Consider the following 23,442-nt stretch of genomic DNA (forward strand, 5'->3'; position numbering starts at 1 on the left):
GCAGGTTCGAATCCTGCATCGGGCCTGGATGTGTGTGATGTTCTTAGTTTAGTTACGTTTAAGTAGTTCTAAGTTCTAGGGGACTGATGACCTCAGAAGTTAAGTCCCATATTGCTCAGAGTGATTTGCACCATTTTTTACGTAGTTAATAACGTCATAAACAACTGTACTTTTCTCTGTCTATAGATCTGATTTTTTCACATATATCCTGAAAATTGCTTCATCAACTTATGTTCTTACTTGTGTATAATATACATCTCAGCTGTGTTCTGTTATTGTAAAACGTATATCGTTTTTGTTCTCAGATACGTAGCCTGGCTTATGGGAGAACATTGTAAAGAAGAAAAATATGCAAGTTGATGTAGACCTTTCCGAAACTTGCCACAAAATAAAAGAGAATAATTAACTGCAGATTAAGATGATATAAAAGCTCGAAACCACTATTGGAAATGAGTGAGGGCAGTGGAACATAGACTTGACGCTGACGGCTTGTGTTACGCCTTCAAATGCATTGAAGAACGTTTTGACGACACGTTGCATCAGGTGCGAATTGGCCGTAAGCTGATTAAGATGACGTGAAAGTTAATTGGCACCTGTTTAGTGGCACCAACAGTGTTCATCCATGAGAAATACCATTCCATCTGCATTCGATGTATCGAATCATTTAGTGTTTGTTTATATGTGAAGCTAAGGAAAGAGGTTAAAAGTGTGACCGTTGGAGAAATTAAGTAAATAACTTCGTGCTTTGGAAGGATTGGCGTATATATCCACCATATGCTTTAATATTGTGTTGCTGATAGACGGGAGGTAAATGACACGTTACAATTGTAGCGTATTTAGAACTAACTGCTAGTCCCATAGTGCTCAGAGCGAGAACTAACTGCTCTCTTAACGAAAATCAAATTATACGGATGCAACAGCTACGCAACAATTAAAGAAAAAAAAATACTCATCATTTTTAGATAGTTTAAGAACGTTTGCATCACGTGTTATTAGTAACCTTTTGGTGATAATTAACATTTTACAGGAATGAACCTGATGTATAGAGTTAACTCTTACACGCCCCACCAAAATAATAATGAGAAACAATTGGTATCTGTGTTGCGACCCTCGAAGTACACAGGAACGGGCCGCAAGAAAATCATACTCCTTTGTTTATATTAAACACCTTTATTTTCCGCCTTATGAATATACAGTATCAAATCCAGAATTGTGCTAGATACAGAATAAAGTTACTTGCGCAGGGCGTTTTATTCGAGGGTTTGAGACACGTGGGTACTTACTAATCTGCATTGACTATCTCACATTAAACTCGACGTCAAAAAATTGTATCACAATTCTGCACAGCAATGCTCGAAATTATTTCGTTCTTGTACAGTTTTTTGATGCACTCAACTTGAATTGGAAACTTTGGAGTCGTAGTTTATATCTTTTGTAACTATACATGATCACTAGATATAGAAGAGCTTATTACCTACGATTTCTGGATGTAGTCTCAGCACAGTAGAAGTAATAATGAATGTGAAAAACAGGTTATTTTTGTGGATTATTTCCTATAATTTGTCGCAACAGCAAAGTGTCAAAACCTGACAAGAGACAAAGGGTTTGAACTGTGTAGACGATTCATTAGATTTTAATTTCTCGGTTGGAACACTCGGCAATATGTAAGTGACCGATTCCACATGTATGTTTTGATCCCTGGAGTCATAAAGATGGCGGACACTCCTATTCCCATTGTATACAATATGGCAACCATGAAGTCACCAAATATACCGACGAACAAATATATTTAACCATGCAAAATATTTCACTTCAGCAATAAAATGAAACTAATGGCACTTGTAGTAGAAGGTCGTGGGCGGAGACAAGTAAGACTGTCATCATTCTAAAACAAACTATACCGAAAAATGATGATGTGGTCTTCAGTCCTGAGACTGGTTTGATGCTCTCCATGCTACTCTATCCTCTGCAAGCTTCATCATCTCCCAGTACCTACTGCAACCTACATCCTTCTGAATCGGCCTAGTGTATTCATCTCTTGGTCTCCTATGATTTTTACCCTCCACACTGCCCTCCAATACTAAATTGGCGATCCCTTGATGCCTCAGAACATGTCCTACCAACCGATCCCTTCTTCTGGTCAAGTTGTGCCTCAAACTTCACTTCTCCCCAATCCTATTCAATACTTCCTCATTAGTTATGTGATCTACCCATCTAATCTTCAGCATTCTTCTGTAGCAACTTATTTCAAAAGCTTCTATTCTCTTCTTGTCCAAACTATTTATTGTCCACGTTTCACTTCCATACATGGCTACACTCCATACAAATACTTTCAGAAATGACTTCCTGACACTTAAATCTATACTCGATGTTAACAATTATTTCTTCTTCAGAAATGCTTTCCTTGCCATTGGTAGTCTACATTTTATATCCTCTCTACTTCGACCATCATCAGTTATTTTGCTACCCAAATAACAAAACTCCTTCACTACTTTAAGTGTCTTATTTCCTAATCTAATTCCCTCAGCATCACCCGACTTACTTCGACTACATTCCATTATCCTCGTTTTGCTTTTGTTGATGTTCATCTTATACCCTCCTTTCAATACACTGTCCATTCCCTTCAGCTGCTCTTCCAAGTCCTTTTCTGTCTCTGACAGAATTACAGTGTCATCGGCGAACCTCAAAGTTTTTATTTCTTCTCCATGGATTTTAATAGCTACTCTGAATTTTTCTTTTGTTTCCTTCACTGCTTGCTCAATATACAGATTGAATAACATCGGGGAGAGACTACAACCCTGTCTCACCCCCTTCCCAACCACTGCTTCCCTTTCATGTCCCTCGACTCTTATAACTGCCATCTGGTTTCTGTACAAATTGTAAATAGCCTTTCGCTCCCTGTATTTTATCCCTGCCACCTTCAGAATTTGATAGAGATTATTCCAGTCAACATTGTCAAAAGCTTTCTCTAAGTCTACAAATGCTAGAAACGTAGGTTTGCCCTTCCTTAATCTATATTCTAAGATAAGACTGAAAAATAACAAACACAACAAAATAAATAAATCTCGAGTCAAATCTTTCTTTTGACCTCAAAGGAAAGCAACGATACCAGGCACCCCACTAACACCAGTACTGAAACCCACTGAAAACATTGCTTGCTATAGAAGTAGAGACTTGGCTCAGTTTCATAACTTTTGCATACGCTTACGGCTGACACTTCGCACATTCTGCCATGTTACCATATAACTGGAGAACTTTATTTTATACACCATCTTGTCGCCCATAGCAACAACCAACAAATGAGTAGTAAACTTTGTTGTAACATCCATAGATAGTACCAAACAAAACTCCAAAAGAATAACTTTGAAACCCTTTAACAACATGATGAACAATTTCAAAACCGAAAATAAATTGGTGCTCAGTAACTAACCAGACAGAAACAACACCCTGCCAAGGCAGTAAAAAACAAACTCTCACAACATTGAGTAACACACAGCACCAAGGTCAATATCTCACTAACATCAGCCTAAATTAATTTAGAAACAAATACCACACACTAGATTGCGCCACTGCTTACTCCAACATGCCTTTCACAAACATAATCCATTTGTAATATGGTGTGCCTCAGTGATGTCACACAACAGTTATATCATGCGTCAGAGCAGACAGGTAGAACTGGACCCTTTCATTCCTGAATGCCCTATGTGAAAATTGAAAAGTATTTCTTGCAAATTTTGCAGTTTGTTGTTGTATTCAATCTGAAGATTAGTTAGATGCAGCTTACCACACCATTCTTGTCATGTGCAAGCCATGTCATCTCTACATTAATCTGAACCTGCTTACTGTATTTTTGCCTAGGTCTTCACATACATTCCTGTATTACAAAACTGCTAATTCGTTGATGCCTCAGGGAGTGCCCTACCAACAAATCCCTTACAGTCAACTTGTGCTGCAAGTTGCTTTTTCTCTCATTTTGAGTAAGTGCATCCTTATTAGTTAATCAGTTCAGCAATCAGATCTTCGGCATCCTTCTTTAGCACCACATTTCAAAAACTACTCTTCCCTTTTTGTCTTAACTGTTTATTGGCCATGTTTCACTTCTGTACTAGGCCACATTCCGTACAGAAATCTTCAGAAAGTAATTCCTATTATATAAATTAATTTGCTGAATCACTATTTTCCTTTATTTCAGAAATGCTTTTCTTGCTGATGTCTCTGAATTTTATATTCTCTCTACTTTGACTAGTATCAGTTATTTAGCTGTCCAAATGTCAAAGCTCCATTGCTACTTTTAGTGTCTTATTTCCTGAGCTAATTCATCAAGCATTTCCTGATTTAATTCCACAACATCCTATTACCCTTTTTTCCTTTTGTTGATGTTTGTTGTCTAATATCTTTTCAAGACACTTTCCATTCCATTCAACTTATCTTCCAAGGCCTATCTTGTCTGACACCATTACAATGTCATCAACAAACCTGAAAGTTCTCATTTCTTTACCTTAGACTTGAATTCCCTTTACAAATTTCTTCATGGTTTCGTTCATTGCATGCTCAGTGTTTAGATTGAATAACAATGGGAATAGGCTACACTGTATTGGCTCTAATGTCTCAAAATTTCTCATTGTGGTTATTTTGTGAGATGTGTATGGGAAAAGTAATATGTTGCCCTACTCTTCCCAGAACATACTCTCTCAGAATTTCAGTAGTATAGGCCTACCTTTCCTGTAGTGTTGTCACTGGAATTTATTGAGCACTTCTGTAACACAGTTGCGCCAATTAAATGATCCTGTGATGGATCACTCTTCATAGGCTCTTTTCTCACTCTTTCATTAGTCCTAACTCTAGAGGACCCAGAGTGATAAACAATATTCAAGACCTGGTCAAAGATGTGTTTTGTAAGCCACTTCTTTTCCAGCAATTTGTCATTAATGGTGTATTTGTGCGGTAGTGGATTTCTTCTTGTATGTATGCACAATATATTACACTTATCCATGTTCAGGATCCACTACCTGTCCCGGCACCATTCATCCTCTGCAGATCCTTTTGCAAATCACTACACTTTTCTGGTGTTGCTACTTTCTTATAGACAACTGCATCACCTACAGACGGTCTCAAGGAGCTTCCAATGCTTACTACAAGCTCATTTATATAGGCCTACATTGTAAACAATAACGTCCCTATCACACTTCCTTTTGGTGCTCCAGTAATTACCTCAACATCTGTCGATTTTGTTTCACTAACAGCAACATGTTGAGTTCTCTCTGCAAAGGAATCTCAAACCCGGTCACAAATCTGGTCCAATACTTGGTAAGCTTTTATTTTTTTCACTAAATGACATGGTACAGTGTCAAATGCCTTCGTGAAGTCAAGGCATGTGGCATCAACCTGAGTTCCAATTTCTACAGGACTGTTTGTCTCGTAGAAGAACAGAGTTCCCCACTATTACGGTTTGCAGAATCCATGTTGATTTTTATATAGGAGACTCTTGTTCTCAAAAAGCATTGTAATTCTACGACAGATTGACAATATAGGCCTATAATTATGTGCATCTGTCCTATGACCTTTCTTGAAAAAGGGAATTACCTGCTCTTTTTGTCCAGTCACTAGGTACCCTTCTTTGCTCCAAAAGCCTATGATAAACTGCTGTTAGAAGGGGAACAGTTTCTTTTGCAAGATGTTTGTCGAATATAACGTGTATGTTATTTGGTTGTGATGCCTTTCCATTACTAAGAAACTGTAGTTCCTTTTCTATTTCACAATCACGCATCCCAGTATTTGCCATTACAGTGTTTATATGATGTTGGAAAGGAGGGACCACATTCTGATCATCTGCGGTGGAACAATTTCAGAAGCTCAAATTCAGTATTTCGGACTTTTCACTGTCATTTCCTATTTTGGTGCCAGTGTGATCTCTGGCTTATATCTTCCACTCTGCACCAAACCAGAGGAACTAGTTGCTTTCAACATATCAACCATCTGCCGAAGGGAAGTGAGGATGGTGTCAGAACCCATGCGACAGGTGTCATTCATGCCAACATGAGCCACTATTGGCAGCCAGTTGCACCCATTGCAGTCAGTAGCCAATGACAGAGCATCCACATCTCATACGACAATGTTTTTCACTTATACCTTTTGACTCAGTCATTTCCAGACCAGGGTTCCTTACCTCAAATTGATACATTTGTCCTTCTCCATCATCCCTGAAAGTTTGTAAAGTCATCCTCGAATCATCCTGTATATCATAATCACTAGTTAAGGGATTACAGCATTAACTGTTTCAAACTTCATTTTCCATAAGTTCTACTATAGAGGATAGCCTTCTGAAATGATTAACAAGTCATTAACAGGCACACACAGCCAGGCAGCATACTTATATAAAGTATACTAAGAACAGATATTGTCTAATGCTAATCTACCCGTACTAATGGTTATGAATAATTAGTTCTAGATTGTTTAACATATGTATAAATACATTAGGTGCAAAACAGGTGCTTTGACCAAAAAATGATTCTGCTTCTTGTTTTGCACTACTCGGGACCTCTTTTTTTAATCTAAAAAAGTGCCAATTATGCACAACACTATCAGCTATTTATGCACTTGAAAATTCAGAACCTATTTAAAATGAAGGTTAGAGTTAATGGGTACTTTGATAACTGAGTCTATATATTCTAATAAATTATAGGAGGAGTAGCTTGTAAAGCATTTTTACTTTGTGCTTGAAAATCTGGGTATTTAAAGGTTCCTGCCTGATGTCTACTGTGCGTTTGTTATGGACTTTTGCACCAGAATATAAAACTCAATTCCAAGCTCTAAGTAGTGTATAAGGAAATAATTTTTTACTTTTGGTTGTGGGTTGTATAATTCATCTTAAATTTATTCTTGTTATTAATTAAATGTCACGAGGAGGAAAATTTATTGGTACCCATGTGTCACAATTACTAAGTTCGCGAAGAGATGTCTTATTTTCAACTTTATACAGGGTGTTACAAAAAGCTACGGCCAAATTTTCAGGAAACATTCCTCACACACAAATAAAGAAAAGATGTTATGTGGACATGTGTCTGGAAACACTTAATTTCCATGTTAGGGCTCATTTTAGTTTCGTCTGTATGTACTGAACTTCCTCGATTAACCGCCAGTTGGCCCAATTGAAGGAAGGTAATGTTGACTTCGGTGCTTGTGTTGACATGCAACTCATTGCTCTACAGTACTAGCATCACGAACGTGATTTTGCAGTCAGTGCAATGTTTACAAATGCGGAGTTGTCAGAGGCCCATTTGATGTATGGATTAGCACGGGCAATAGCCATGGCGCGGTACGTTTGTATCGATACAGATTTCCAGAACGAATGTGTCCCGACAGGAAGACGTTCGAAGCAATTGATCGGCGTCTTAGGGAGCACGGAACATTCCAGCCTATGACTCGCGACTGGGGAAGACCTAGAATGACGAGGACACCTGCAATGGACGAGGCAATTCTTCGTGCAGTTGACGATAACCCTAATGTCAGCGTCAGAGAAGTTGCTGCTGTACAAGGCAATGTTGACCACGGCACAGTATGGAGAGTGCTACGGGAGAACCAGTTGTTTCCGTACCGTGTACAGCATGTGCAGGCACTATCAGCAGCTGATTGGCCTCCACGGGTACACTTCTGTGAATGGTTCATCCAAGAATGTGTCAATCCTCATTTCAGTGCAAATGTTCTCTTTACGGATGAGGCTTCATTCAAACGTGATCAAATTGTAAATTTTCACAATCAACATGTGTGGGCTGACGAGAATCCGCACGCAATTGTGCAATCACGTCATCAACACAGATTTTCTGTGAACGTTTGGACAGGCATTGTTGGTGATGTCTTTATTGGGCCCCATGTTCTTCCACCTACGCTCAATGAAGCAGTTTATGATGATTTCATACGGGATACTCTACCTGTGCTGCTAGAACATGTGCCTTTACAAGTACGACACAACATGTGGTTCATGCACGATGGAGCTCCTGCACATTTCAGTCGAAGTGTTCGTACGCTTCTCAACAACAGATTCGGTGACCGATGGATTGGTAGAAGCGGACCAATTCCATGGTCTCCACGCTCTCCTGATCTCAACCCTCTTGACTTTCATTTATGGGGGCATTTGAAAGCTCTTGTCTACTCAATCCCGGTACCAAGTGTAGAGACTCTTCGTGCTCGTATTGTGGACGGCTGTGATACAATACGCCATTCGCCAGGGTTGCATCAGCTCATCAGGTATTCCATGCGACGGAGGGTGGATGCATGTAACCTCGCTAACGGAGGACATTTTGAACATTTCCTGTAACAAAGTGTTTGAAGTCACACTGGTACGTTCTGTTGCTGTGTGTTTCCATTCCATGATTAATGTGATTTGAAGAGACGTAATAAAATGAGCTCTAACTTGGAGAGTAAGCGTTTCTGGACACATGTCCACATAACATATTTTCTTTCTTTGTGTGTGAGGAATGTTTCCTGAAAGTTTGGCTGTACCTTTTCGTAACACCCTGTATAATAAACGTATTGAACTCTTCTGCAGAGTAAGTACTTTTGTGAATGCAAAGTGCAGAAAGTTTACAATTTTGATTAATCTATTCATGAGCTAATTCCATCTCAGAATATTATGGATCTAGATGCCTAGGAAATTCAAACAGAGTCCGCAAATTTTGCAAATTCATCATCGAATAATCCTGAATACCATAACAACTAGTTTTGGGATTACACCATTAATATATTCACACTTTGTTTTCTATAAATTCTGCTGTAGAAGATAGCCTTCTTGGATGAGGAACAGGTCATTAACAGGCACACACAGCATGGCAGGAAGATCATAATGTTGTTCCTTGTATAAAGCATCATATGAATGCTGAGATTAGGGACCATAGAATAGAAAATGGGCTATAACGGTTCAACTATGCCCATACATCCTTATACATGTTTGTCATTTTCATTTTTTTCAAACTGCATAATGTGAGTTTTTCTAGGTTCAAAGAGTTAAGTTGTAGCCTGTGAACCTTTTGTAAACCTGTTCCATTATAATCTGGACTCTGTCTATAAAGGATGTGTTTGGGCCCATTATTAGGATACTTGCATCATCATCAGCAAATATTAAAGATTTTGAAGAGTTCTCCAGATTCCTTGGAAAATCATTTAGTTAGTTGATAAACAATTGTAAGTAAAGCATTGAATCTTGTGGGACATCGTAATTAATGTTTCCCTACTCTAAACATAGTCTTATTCCTGTGTTCTATGATACAGTTATATAATCTACAAAACTGAAGGCCATGGCAGGGTCAGAAAAATACCAAGAAGGTAATTTTTCATATTTAGTCCTGCCAGAACCAAGTAAAGTGTCCGACTTTTATATCTGTTGAAAGCAAAATTACAATTGACCACATTTTATAAGACTGTGTGATAATAAAGAGTTTGCAATATAAACATAAGCTACAGTGTCCATGAAACTCAGCTTTTGTCAGTTGAGCTGAACATTGACAGAAATTGGAGGCCACAGATACAAATTATTGAAAAGAATTAATTCACCGATGAAAACATTAGACTTTTAATCTAGTTCCATTGAGGAAAATATGGGAGAAAGTCTTCAGTGAAACTGAAATAAATAAAGTGTTTGACAACTTCCACAATGTGTACCTGTGTCGTTTTGATATAACATTCCTCAAGAAAAAGTTATGGGAGTGGGAGATATTCTGCTGGTGGCTATTGAAAGTGCTGGGTGCAACCAATTGCAAATTGTAGCTTATGTTGGAATGAATGACATTGCAAATTGTAGCCTATGTTGGAATTAATGACACTTGCTGCTTGAGTTCAGAACCCAAACCCAAAATAATCGTAGTGTGCAACAGGAAAGGCAGTTAATGAATTCAAAATTAAAATTTTCCCAGCCTATGTGCAAAGAACCTAAGAAGTTTTAGTGTTATGTAAGTGTAGACGTGCATCAAATTCATCTATTTAGTTACTCAGTGACCTTACTGGCACCAAAATGGAAAATGACAGAAGGCTGAATTACTGAATTAAGTTTTTTGAAATGGTTCCGTTGAGGGAGATCACAATATTGTTCCTTGTTAAACTCTTATCTGTGTTTACATTCCGCACTGACCAGTTGCAGCAGTAGCGGCACATCGAAAGCTAAATACTAATTAATTGTTTGTGTATAGTGGTTTATTTAGGAACTTTAGTAGTCTTCAACCGGTGTTCTTGGTGTTTTCTGGTGAAATAATTTTAGAAGAAATTTGTGGGAACTGTTTTAAGTTTCGTTACTGTGTCATTAGACATTTGATTTTTTTTTTCTGTGTTAGTCTTTTGTTATATTCTCATTTGCTGTTGATTAATACTTTTAAATAATAGTAGTTACTTCTCTTGTAGAGTAAGTTTGTGATTATTGTAGTAAGTTTATTTTAACATCATCTTATTGTACTAGCGGAACTTAGATAAAGTAGTTTTCTTGTTTCAATAACTGTAAAATTTTACCATGAGTGAGAAGTGTGGGCTTTGCCGAAGGTTCGTGAGTAATGGATTGCGGTGTGAGACTTGTTCGAAGTATTTTCACTTGGGGGGGGGGGGGGGGGATGCAGTGGGGAAGCCAGTGGGCATTCTGGTGAGATCCTCTCCTGGAACTGCAGGTTATGTAGCAAGAGTAAGTTGATAGAGAAACAGGAGCGTAAGATCTGAGCCCTTCAGGTGCAGTTGAAAAACACACAGGAGGAGTAGATAGGATGAGGAGGGAGAAGGGGGTTGGGGAATGGGAGCTGGCTGTTGGCAAGAGATCTGCTAGGAAAAGGAGATTTTCAGATAGTTTCACTATTGGTGTTTGCAATAGATATGACCAACTGTCAGAGTCTAGTGGAGAGGAACCTCTAGTAGCTGTATATGTAGGAAGTATGCAGCAGACCTCAGCAGTTATGGTGGCTAGGACAGTTGCAAAGTCTAAGAGAAAGAAGAACGTTCTGTTGTTGGTAGTTCTCATGGTAGAGGTGTAGGTCAGCAGTTGCAGGAAGTGTTTGGGAGTGAGTACTAGGTCACCAGCATTGTGAAGCCGAATGCAGGATTGGCTCAGGTGACTGTTAACATAGAGGGGTTATGTAGAGATTTTACTAAAGAGGATCAGGTAGTGATTGTGGGTGGGGCTGGTAATAGTATTGATAGGGAAGGGGAGTATAACATAGATGCTGACCTGGAAAAGATAGCCACTCAGACTGGCAACACGAATGTGTATTTCGTGGAACTGTTTCAGTGTCATGATCAGCCTCATCTTATTACAGCCGTCAAGCATAATAACATGAGACTTGGGGTGCACTGAAGACAGAAGGCATGAGTCACATTTCAGTGGTGTCGATGGAGTCTATCAGCAGGACGGGTTTCACTAGACATGGCCTGCACCTCAACAGGTATGGGAAGGGGAGGTTGGCAAAGCTTATAGGTGAAGCATAGGTGGGGGTGGTGGAATCACTCATGGAAAATTCCTGTACTAGTGGGTGTTAGAGCTGCACCTTTTTTAGATTGAAGTCTGCTGATAGGTATTCCTGCTTAAGGGAAGTCTCTCAAACAAAGAAACCACTTTCGACAAAGCATAGGTATCTGAGTTATGAGGGAATTAGTATATTTCATCAAAATATACAAGGTATTAGAGATGAAGTTAGTGAACTGCTTATAGATGTTGACTCTGAAATTATTGGTATATCTGAACATTTCTTAAATAAGGAGATAATTCAGAGGCTTCCTTTATCAGGATACAGGTTGGCTGGCAGCTTTTCTAGGAGCTCTTTGCAGTGTGGGGGAGTAGCCATGTATGTAAAAAACTGTATCCCATTTGAGTCAATTGATGTTTCAAAGTACTGCACTGAAAAGGTGTTTGAATGTTGTGCAGGTATTGTTAAATTTAGTGGAGTTAAACTTCTAACTTTTGTTATTTATAGATCCCCAGACTCTGATTTCACAACATTTTTGCTAAAGCTAGAGGCGGTTCTTGGTTCACTTTATAGGAAATACAAAAAGTTAATTATATGTGGTGACTTCAATATTAATTGTATAAGTGATTGTGCAAGGAAGAGGATGCTGGTAGACCTCTTTAATTCATATAATCTTATGCAAACCGTATTCTTTCCAACGAGAGTGCAAGGGAACAGTAGAACAACCATAGACAACATTTTTATTCATTCCTCATTACTAGAAGGGCATTCTGTTAGCAAAAAAGTGAATGACCTTTCAGATCACGATGCACATGTTTTAACTCGAAAAGATTTTTGTGCTGCAACACATGTTAAATATAGTTATTAACTTTTTAGGAAAGCTGATCCAGTTGCTGTAGAGACCTTTGTAAACATCAAGGAACAAGAGTGGCAAGATGTTTATAGTGCTGATACAGTAGACGGTAGACGATAAATATAATGTTTTCCTCAAGACTTTTCTCGTACTCTTGCTTTCCATTAGAACGTTCAAAATAGGGTACTAACACAAACAGGCAGCCTGGGTGGCTGACTAGAGGGATAAGAATATCCTGTAGAACAAAGTGGCAATTATATCAAAATGTTAGAAACAGTCAAAATCTAAATGCAGCAGCCCATTACAAACAGTATTGTAAGGTGCTTAAAAAAGTTATTAGGAAGGCAAAAAGTATGGGGTATGCAGATAGAATAGATAAGTCTCAGGATAAAATTAAAACCATATGGTCAGTCGTAAAGGAAGTGGCTGGTCTGCAGGAACAGGTGAGGATATAGAATCAGTGCGTAGTGGGAATGTCCGTGTTACTGATAAGTCGCATATATGTACAGTATTTAATAATCACTTTCTGAATATAGCAGGTGAACTAAATAGAAACCTAGTCCCAACAGGGAATCATATAGCGCTCGTAGAAAAAAGTGTTCTGAGACTGTTACCTAAAATGCTCCTCCATGATACTGACAAGAGGGAGATTGAGTTAATAATTAAATCACGAAAGAACAAGAACTCTCATGAATATTGAAGTATTGTTCTATGTATGTTAGCCCAGTACTTAGCCATATCTGTAACTTTTCCTTTAGGAGTGGTCAGTTTCCTGACTGATTAAAGTACTCGGTGGTGAAGTCACTTCATAAAAAGGGAGACAGGGAAAATGTTGACAATTATAGATCTATTTCTATGCCATAGGTGTTTGCTAAAGATATCGAGAAGGTTGTATATACAAGGTTACTGGAGCATTTAAATTCACATAATTTGCTGTCAAATGTACAGTTTGATTTTAGAAATTGTTTAACAACTGAAAATGCTATTTTCTCATTACTCTGTGAGGTTTTGGATGCATTATTTAAAAGGTTGCGAACGCTAGGTGTTTTCTTTGATTCAACGAAGGCTTTTGACTGTGTTGACCACAAGATATTACTGCAGAAGTTGGACCATTATGGAGTAAGGGGAGTAGCTTACAATTGGTTCACCTTTTACTTTAAGAACAGAAAGCAAAGGGTAATTCCTCGCAATATTGAGAGTGGTAGTGATGTTCAGTCCCAATGAGGCACTGTCAAGTGGGGCGTTCCCCAAGGGTCGGTGCTGGGGCCACTGCTGTCTCTTATTTATGTAAATGATATGCCTTCTAGTATTACAGGTGATTCAAAAATATTTCTGTTTGCTGATGACACCAGCTTGATAGTGAAGGATCTTGTGTGTAATATTGAAACACTATCAAATAATGTAGTTCATGAAATAAGTTCGTGGCTTGTGAAAAATAATTTGATGCTAAATCACAGTAAGACTCAGTTTTTACAGTTTCTAACTCTCAATTCAACAAGAACTGATATATTTTCATACACTTATGTCAAAATTCAGATTCAAAAAGGGTATTTTTGGCTCAAAAATGGGCTGTTCGAGCTATATGTGGTGTAAGTTTGAGAACCTCTTGTCGACCACTATTAAATAGCCTGGGAATTCTGACATTGCCCTCACAGTATATATTTTCTTTAATGTCGTTTGTTGTTAGCAATATTAGCTTATTCCCAAGAGTTAGCAGCTTTCACTCAATTAATACTAGGCAGAAATCGAATCTACATGTGGAATGCACTTCCTTGACGCTTGTGCAGAAAGGAGTGCCCTATTCTGCTGCATTCATTTTCAATAAGCTACCACAAGAACTCAAAAATCTTAGCAGTTACCCAAATGCTTTTAAGTCTAAGCTGAAGAGTTTCCTCGTGGCTCACTCCTTCTATTCTGTCAAGGAGCTCCTGGAAGAGCTAAAAAATTAAGCAAATTCCAGTGTTACATTGTTGATTTTCTTTATTTAAACTTATGAATTGTCGCCTGAATATGTTTCTTGTATTTCATTTTATCTGTTTCTACTATCGTGTTATAATTTCATGTATTGACTCGTTCCATGACCATGAAGACTTCTCCTTAATTTGGTCCCATGGAACAATAAATAAATAAATAAAATCATCATCATGCGAATGCTGAAGTGGCAGATATTGAGATAAGGAAACCCAGAATGGAAAATTGACTATAACTGCTCAACAGTCAAAAGGCAATTGGACCACATGAGATACCTAGAGGCTGTACAGAAAAACACTGAGTCCTTTTTTAGCTGTAGTTACATCTGTCACTGGAGCACTGAAGGGTACTTAGTGATTCTGAAAAAAATCATTTCTTTCTCATTTTCAAGGAGGACTGTGGACAAATGCACATAATTATAGGCACATATTTCACTGCAAATCTGTTGCTGTTTTATGGAACATGTTTTTTGCTCACTCATTATGAGGTTTTTGGAGAATTAAAATCCGCTCTATGAAAATGAACTAGATTCTGCATTATAGAGATCTTGCAAAGCTTAACTCGCTCTATTTGTCTGAGATCCAGCATCTAGGTTGGTGCCGTGTGCTTTGACTTCAGGAAGGCGGTCAATACAGTTCCATATTGTTCTTTATTGATCAAAATAGGAGGTTACTAATTATCAAGCCAGATTTGTAACTGGATTCAAGACTACTTTGCCGATGGAACTCAACATGTTGTTTTGTTATTGAACAAAATCGACAAATATAATATCAAGAGTACATGAAGGAGATGTGTTAGAGCCTTTATTACATGTATAGCTGCACGAGTTGTATGCTGATGATGCAATTGCCTGTATGGAAGTAGCAAAGCCAGGAGACAGTAGTGAATTGCTGGAAGATCTTAAAAGGCTCAATAACCGGTGCAGGGACTAGCAGTTGACCCCAAAAGTAATAAATAAAATGCAATTGTGCATTCATAGATAATAAATCCACTATTGTTCATTCACATTGTTGGCAACAAACTGCTAGAAACAGTTATAGTCAAACAATGGAAAATCCAGGATTGGATAATGGGAGAACTGCGGAACAAATAGGGGTAATCACATGGTGCAATATAAGATGCAGCGATTACTTAAAACAAATTGTAAGAAATGGTGATATATTTCTGAGATTAATTGGGAGAATCTTAATGAAATGCAGTTCATGTACCGAAAAATGAACTTACAAAAGTTTTTCTGATTCTTGATTCTTGCATGTCAGTCTGGATCCTGTACAGGGTGGAATAAAAGAAGAGATGCAATGAAGAACCGTGTGTTTTGTCACTTATTAATTTAGTCAGAGGGTGAGTGTTACAGAGATACTCAACAAACTCCAATGGCTGATTTGTGCATCATAGAGTGATTTTGTTAATGTTCTGAGAGTTTATGTTCCAGGAAGAGTTGGGCAACGTATTACTTCCTCCCATGTCTCGCAAAATGTACATGGCAAAGTAGAGCTCATATGGAGATTTATTGACAGTCTTCCTACCTACAAGTCTTTCAGGAATGAAATTAAGAATGGGGAAGAAGTGAGACTACATATATTCTTCATCACAGACTGTAAAGTGTTTTGGAAGATAGATGTAGATGTGCTGTTCCCAGAACAGATTGTAGGCTCCTACTTATGGGCTGAGTGGAAGGCTTGAACCAGAGGCTTTGAAGGTTCTTGATTAGCTAGACTGCAACTTCCTAGAATTGTCCCATAGGACTGAGAACTGTAGGACCCCCCCCCCCCCCCCCCAAATGAGTCAGATGTGCACTACACATCGGAGGAAGCAGTTATTAAGTAGCTGACCATGTCTTGGATGCAGACGAGATTTTAAAGGTTACTCTCCATCTAGTCCAGATGACATTGGCAGGAGATCTAAAATTATCAATGTAAGAGCCAAAGGAATTCCCCCTACAGGTGAGAGTATTAAAATCCCACTGATTAACCGTTAAAGCAATTGCGATAAAATGCTGGAGTTTAAAGTGCTCCTAAAGAATCAATGGAAATCACCTAATACAAGGTACAGTAAGCTGATTAAAACTCAATATTGATACCAGTGAGATTTTGACGTAAATTTAAGTCTGTGTTGAAAGCATAAGTTTATGGGGAATGAAGCCAGTGTATTTATTGCAGTAGACACGGAACTCAAATGCATTGAGATAGAAGTTGAAAATGCACGTGAGATTGTTTGAGAAAGATGCAGTATCAAGTGTAAGCATAAACTTATTTGGATTCTTCTATGAACACCAGACTCGTACCTAAATATTACTGAAAACTTTCATTGAATGGTACCCAAATTCCACAATCATACCATCATCAGTTGTGGAGACTAATCATCTAACAGTCAATTGGGAAAATTACATTTTGTAAGTGGTGGGCATAAAAAGGTGTCCTGTTAAACTTTAATAAATGCCGTCTCTGAAAACTACCTAGAACAGATAGGTCAGAAGTCCACTCTCAATGGAAATATGTTAGATCGAGTGACCTCTTTGAGAACATCCATGTTGAAACTGGTATCGGTGAGTGTAAAGCAGTTGTAGCAACATTTTTTTTGTGCTTCTGATTAGTTTATGTGGCTTGCTAGGTTTCCTCTCGTGTGCTGACTCTTGGTGTGAGAGTAGCACTTACACACAATGTCCTCAGTTGTTTGTTGAATATATTCCAATCTCGGTTTTCCCTTACTGTTTTTACCCTCTGACACTCCCTCTATTACTATGTAAATTGTCCATTGATTTCTTAATGTATATATCCTAACATCCAGTCCCTTCCTCTTGTCAGCATTCTTTACATGTTTCTTTCCTTGCTGTCTCTGCTGAGGACCATCTAAGTTTCAACAACATTTTACAGCACTACATACCAAACCCTTCAATTCTCTTTTTTTGTGTGTTCATGCAGTCAACAGTTCACTTTCGTACCAGGCTGTGCGCCAAACAAAAATTCTCAGAAACTTTGCTCCAAATTAAGGCTGATGTTTGAGACTAATAGACTTCTGTGCTTATGTTTAGTCTGCTTTCTATTCCGTCCTTGCTTTGTTTCTCATGTGTTATTTTGTTTCCAAGGTAGCAAAATTCTATAACTTCATCCACTTCCTGGTCAACAATTTTGATGATAAATTTATTGCTGATCTCATTTCTGCTACTCTTCATTAGTTCTGTCTTTCTCTGGTTTACACTCAATCCATATTCTGTATTCATCAGACTTTTCATTCCATTCAGCAGGTGCTGTAATTCTTCTTTACTTTCACTGAGGATAGCAATATCTTCAGCAAATATTATCATTGATATCCTTTTAACCTGAATTTAAAACCTATTTCTGTACTTTTATTTCTGTCATTACTTCTCAAGTATAACGACTGAACAATAGTGACAACAGATTGAAGCCCTTTTTACACCTCTTTTCGTGTGAACACTTCATTCTTCGTCTTCCAATTTATTGTTCTTTCTTGGTTTTGTATGTATTGTACAGCTTAATCTACTTTTCTGACAAATTTGAACATTTTGCACCATTTTACTTTGTCAAATGGTTTTTGTAGGTTGACAAATCCTATGATGGTGCCTTGGTATTTCTTAAGCCTTACTTCCATTATCAAATACAGTGCCAAAGCTGCCTCCTCTGGTGCCTTTAGCTTTCTGAAAACCAAACTGATCATCATCTAACATATGCTCAGTTTTCTTTTTCACTCTTCTGTCAATTATTCTCACCAGCAGTTTTGATGGATGAGCTGTTAAGTTGATTGTACGGTACTCATCTTCCTGATGACTTTATTAGTCGATAAACAGCAGTGTCATCTGCAAACAACCTAAGACGACTGCTCAGGTTGTCTCCCAAATCGTTTATTTAGATAAGAAACAGCAAAGGGTCTATAACTCTACCTTGGGGAACACCAGAAATCACTTCTGTTTTACTCGATGACTTTCCGTCAGTTAGGACGAACTGTGACCTCTCTGACGGGAAGTCACATAACTGAGACAATATTCTATAAGCACGCAATTTCACTACAAGCTGCTTGTGTAATTCAGTGTCAAAAGCCTTCCGGAAATCCAGAAATAAGGAATTGATCTGAAATCACTTGTCAGTAGTACTCAACACTTCATGTAAGTAATTGCTAGCTGTGTTTCACAAGAACAATGTTTTCTAATTTGTGCTGACTGCATGTTAATAGACTGTTCTCTTTGAGGTAATTCGTGATGTTTGAACACAATATATGTTCCAAAATCCTGCTGTGTATCGACATTAATGCTATGGGCCTGTAATTTAGTAGATTACTCCTACTACCTTTCTTGAATATTAGTGTGACCTGTGCAACTTTCCAGTCTTTGGGTATGAATCAGTTGTCAAGTGAACAGCTGTATATGATTGTTAAATATGGAGCTATTGTGTCAACATACTCTGAAAGGAACCTAACTGGTATACAGTCTGGACTAGAAGACTTGCATTTGTTAAGTGATTTAAGTTGCTGCACTACTCCGAGGATATCTGTTCTACATTACTCATGTTGGCAGCTGTTCTTGATTCGAATTCTGGAATATTTACTTCGTCTTTTTTGGTGGAGGGAAATGCTGTGTTTAGTAACTCTGCTTTGGCAGCACTGTCGTCAATAGTATTTCCATTGCTATTGCTCAGAGAAGGCATTGATTGTGTCTTGCTGCTAGGATACATACAACCAGAGTCTCTTGGGATTTTCTGCCATGTTAACAGTGTTATGACCTGTTTTGTGTGCCAATTAGAATCGGCTCCATCGTTTGTTAATTTATTTGGTATAAATCTCGTAATTGCTGCCAATACTATTTCTTTGAATTCAAGCCACATCTGGTCTACATTTACATTATTAATTTAGAAGGAGTGGAGATTGTCTCTCAGGAAGGTGTCAAGTGAATATTTATATGCTTTTTTGAATAGGTATATTTTTCATTTATTTTTGAAGGATTTGGGGATTACAATATTCAGTCTCGCTACGACAATCATGTGTTCACTAATCCCTGTCCCCCTGCGGGTTCGGGGGTTACAATAGGCCCGAGTTATTCCTGCCTGTTGGAAGAGGTGAATAAAATGAGTCTCACACATTTTGGCCTTTATGTGATGGTCCCCTGTTGGGTCTTACCTCAGTTTTTCCAATTTTTCCCGAAGAGCGAGCCAGTTGGGGAAGGGCGCCTTAATGGTGCTTTGTGTCCATCATGCGCTGAGATCTCTTGCATCCTTTGTTAATGTGGATCTGCATTTCCGCTCATTCTCCAGCTGCTGGGCAAGGTCACCCTCCTGGGCGCGTTTTCCTCCATCCACTGTGCAGTATCCTTTTCTGCGCTGTTGATGATAATGGACCTGTTTGCTTGGTTGCACCCAATATCCAGCAGTATCAGTTGCAAAGCGATTTAGAAAAGATTGCTGTATGGTGTGTCAGGTGGCAGTTGACGCTAAATAACGAAAATTGTGAGATGATCCACATGAGTTCCAAAAGAAATCCGTTGGAATTCGATTACTCGATAAATAGCACAATTCTCAAGGCTGTCAATTCAACTAAGTACCTGGGTGTTAAAATTACGAACAACTTCAGTTGGAAGGACCACATAGATAATATTGTTGGGAAGGCGAGCCAAAGGTTGCGTTTCATTGGCAGGACACTTAGAAGATGCAACAAGTCCACTAAAAAGACAGCTTACACTACACTCGTTCGTCCTCTGTTAGAATATTGCTGCGCGGTGTGGGATCCTTACCAGGTGGGATTGACGGAGGACATCGAAAGGGTGCAAAAAAGGGCAGCTCGTTTTGTATTATCACGTTATAGGGGAGAGAGTGTGGCAGATATGATACACGAGTTTGGATGGAAGTCATTACAGCAAAGACGTTTTTCGTCGCGGCGAGACCTTTTTACGAAATTTCAGTCATCAACTTTCTCTTCCGAATGCGGAAATATTTTGTTGAGCTCAACCTGCATAGGTAGGAATGATCATCAAAATAAAATAAGAGAAATCAGAGCTCGAACAGAAAGGTTTAGGTGTTCGTTTTTCCCGCTCGCTGTTCGGGAGTGGAATAGTAGAGAGATAGTATGATTGTGGTTCGATGAACCCTCTGCCAAGCACTTAAATGTGAATTGCAGAGTAGTCATGTAGATGTAGATGTAGATGGTGATGGTAGCCAGTCTGTTGTGGTGGGGCCACCATGTACCCTGTTGACTGTAGCCCCCTGACCACACAGGGATTGCTCTGCTTTTGTCTGTGCCGTTAACTAACCACAAATGCCAAGGAGTAGATGGCTGTCACACTTGGACATCGGGACTCCCAGCAATGGCCATCCTGCCAGGAGGGCCCCTGGTCAGAGTGTGTGGCATCAAGGCAGATGACACGCGATGAAGTGTACCACGTCATCTCTTGCTGGTGATCACTCACCAGCAGTCTCTAAGTGTTCCAAGTCTCAGTACAATGCAAGGAAGTATGACCCTAAATCATTCTCCTCCCTGGCTACACCGTGGGAGGAACGCCAGGCTAAGGATGGCAGCGAACCTTATGCACCTCTGTACCTCGTATCTATGAGAGCTGATGGGGACTCCTTTGTTTCAATGAAGCTCCAGTTTTTGTGGAGCATTTAGATGACAAGTTTGGGGAGGTGGAGGGTTTGTCCAAAATGCAGCCAGGGTCAGTCTTGATAAAAATGGCGTCCTCTGCCCAGTCACAGGCATTACTCGCTTGTGACACGCTGGGGGTGTTTCCGTTAGCATCATGCCACGTAAGAGCTTATATATGGTCCAGGGTATTATATTCCACAGAGACCTCCTTTTGCAGTCTGACGACGAGCTGCAGGCCAACTTAGAGCGCTGAGGTGTTCATTTCATCTGGCGTGTCCATAGGGGTCCGAGGGATAATCGGTACCTTGGTGGTCGCTGGAAGTTGCTGAGGCAATTTCCCTAGAGCACCTAATAGCCTTTAAACGGCTCTGTGCCCTTGTTCGCCAGCTTATCAAAAGGCAGAAACAGGGGTGTTTGGAGGGTATGTCTCAACCATTGGGTTCCACACGTCACCTTCCCAAGTGTGGATGAAGATCAGATGTGTTTTTGGGTACCTGACGCCAACAGGTGTCCCTGGCGTTACCATCAATGGCATGTTATCTACCAGACAAACACGATTGCTGAGAACTTTGCTGAACACTGTGCACGAGCCTCTGCATCGGAGAATTACCCACCAGCCTTTCGCATTCTCAAACGGCGGATGGAAGGGAAACTCCTCTCGTTCACTACAAGCCACAGTGAACCCTATAACACCCAATTTACAGAATGGGAGCTCCTCAGTTCCCTTGCACGCTGCCACATCACAGCTTCTGGGCCAGACCGGATCCACAGTCAGATGCTTAAACATCTCTTGTCTGACTACAAGTGACATCTCCTTGTCATCTTTAACTGGATCTGGTGTGATGGTGTCTTTTCATCGCAATGGCAGGAGAACAGCATCATACCAGTGCTCAAACCTGGCAAAAACCCGCTTGATGTGGATAGCTATCAGCCCTTCAGCCTCACCAACTTTCTTTGTTGCTGCTCAAACATATGGTAGGTTGGGTCCTGGATTTGTGTGGCCTACTTGCTCGATGTCAGGGTTGTTTCCACAAGGGTCACTCTACCACTGATAATCTTTTGTCCCTTAAGTCTGCCATCCGAACACCCTTTTCCAGACGCATAACATCTTGTTGCATCTTTTTTGATTTACGAAAAGCATATGACACCACCTGGTGATATCATATCCTTGCCACATTATATGAGTGGAGTCTCCAAGACCGGCACCCGATTTTTACCAAACATTTCCTGTTGCTTCGTACTTTCTGTCTCCAAGTTGGTGCCTCCCATAGTTTCCCCCACATGCAGGAGAAAGAGGTCATGCAGGGCTCTATATTAAGTGTATCTCTGTATTTAATAGCCATTAACATTCTAGCAACAGCTGTAGGGCCGTCTGTCACACCTTCTCTGTATGCAGATGACTTGCTGAGTGGCACCTACAGAGAGCCATTCACAAGGCGCAGTCATGGGCTCTAATCCACGGTTTCCAGTTTTTGGCCCCAAAGTAATGCATTATGCACTTCTGTCGATGTCGTATCGTTCATCTGGAACCAGAACTTTACCTTAATGACGATCCACTCACTGCAGTGGAGACATATCAATGATTAGGACTGGTTTTCGATGCCTGATTCACTTGGCTTCCTCAAATTCGTCAGCTTAAGCAGAAGTGCTGGCAGCACCTCAGTGCCCTTCACTGCCTGAGCAACACCAACTGGAGTGCAGATCGCTCTGTGCTGCTGCAGCTCTATAGAGCTCTTGTTCAATCCTGTCTTGACTATGGGAGTGTGGTTTGTGGTTCAGCGGTGCCCTCAGTGCTCCATTTACATGACCCAGCACACCACTGTGGTGTTCAACTTGCGATGAGAGGTTTTAGGATGCGTCCGGTAACCAGCTTCTGGTGGAGGTTAGGCATGCACAACTTCTTGCCAGTTACATTGCACATATTTGTAGTTCTGCACATCCAAATTACCGTATCCTTTTCCCACCCACGGCGGTTCATCTCCCGCATCAGCGGCTCAGGTCAGGACTTCCAATTGCAATTCGCATCTGATCCCTTCTGTCTGCACTGGCTCCTTGCCTTTACCACCTACACTTGAGATCCATTCACGTACACATCCATTGTGTACACTCAGGCCACACCTTCACTTGGACCTGTCACATGGCCCTAAGGACTCAGTTAACCCTGTGGCTCTCTGCTGCCACTTCCTGTTGATTCTTGAGATGTACTGAGGCCGTGAAGTGGTTTACACTGACATCTCGATGGCTGATGGTCACGTTGGCTTTGCATATGTCCATGTAGGACATATTGAACAGCATTCCTTTCCAATGGCTGCAGTACTTTCACTGCAGAGCTGGTGGCTATGTCTCTTGCTCTTGAGCATATCCGTTCATGCCCTGAGGAGTCGTTTCTTCTGTGTACTGACTCCTTGAGTAGCCTACAAGCTGTCGACCAGTGTTATCCTCGTCATCCTTTGGTAACGACAATCCAGGAGCCCATCTGTACTCCGGAACGGTCCAGTTGTTCAGTGGTGTTTGTCTGGACCCCAAGTCACTTTGGAATCCCAGACAGTGAACTTGCTGACAGGCTGGCCAAACAGGCTACGCGGAAACTGCTTGTGGAGATTG

At 39.9% G+C, this 23,442-nt stretch overlaps 1 protein-coding gene across 1 annotated transcript in view; it reads left to right on the forward strand.

Annotated features, from left to right (window-relative positions):
- The first annotated feature begins 589 nt into the window (after window positions 1-589).
- LOC126353782 (uncharacterized) overlaps window positions 590-23,442 on the forward strand; it is a 123,809-nt gene continuing 100,956 nt past the window's right edge. The window contains exon 1 of the mRNA XM_050002868.1: window positions 590-807. The gene's annotated coding sequence lies outside the window, so the exon portion shown is untranslated. The remainder of the gene's footprint in view (window positions 808-23,442) is intronic.

Source organism: Schistocerca gregaria, chromosome 3, assembly GCF_023897955.1.
Source record: "Schistocerca gregaria isolate iqSchGreg1 chromosome 3, iqSchGreg1.2, whole genome shotgun sequence".
Lineage (NCBI taxonomy): Eukaryota > Metazoa > Arthropoda > Insecta > Orthoptera > Acrididae > Schistocerca > Schistocerca gregaria.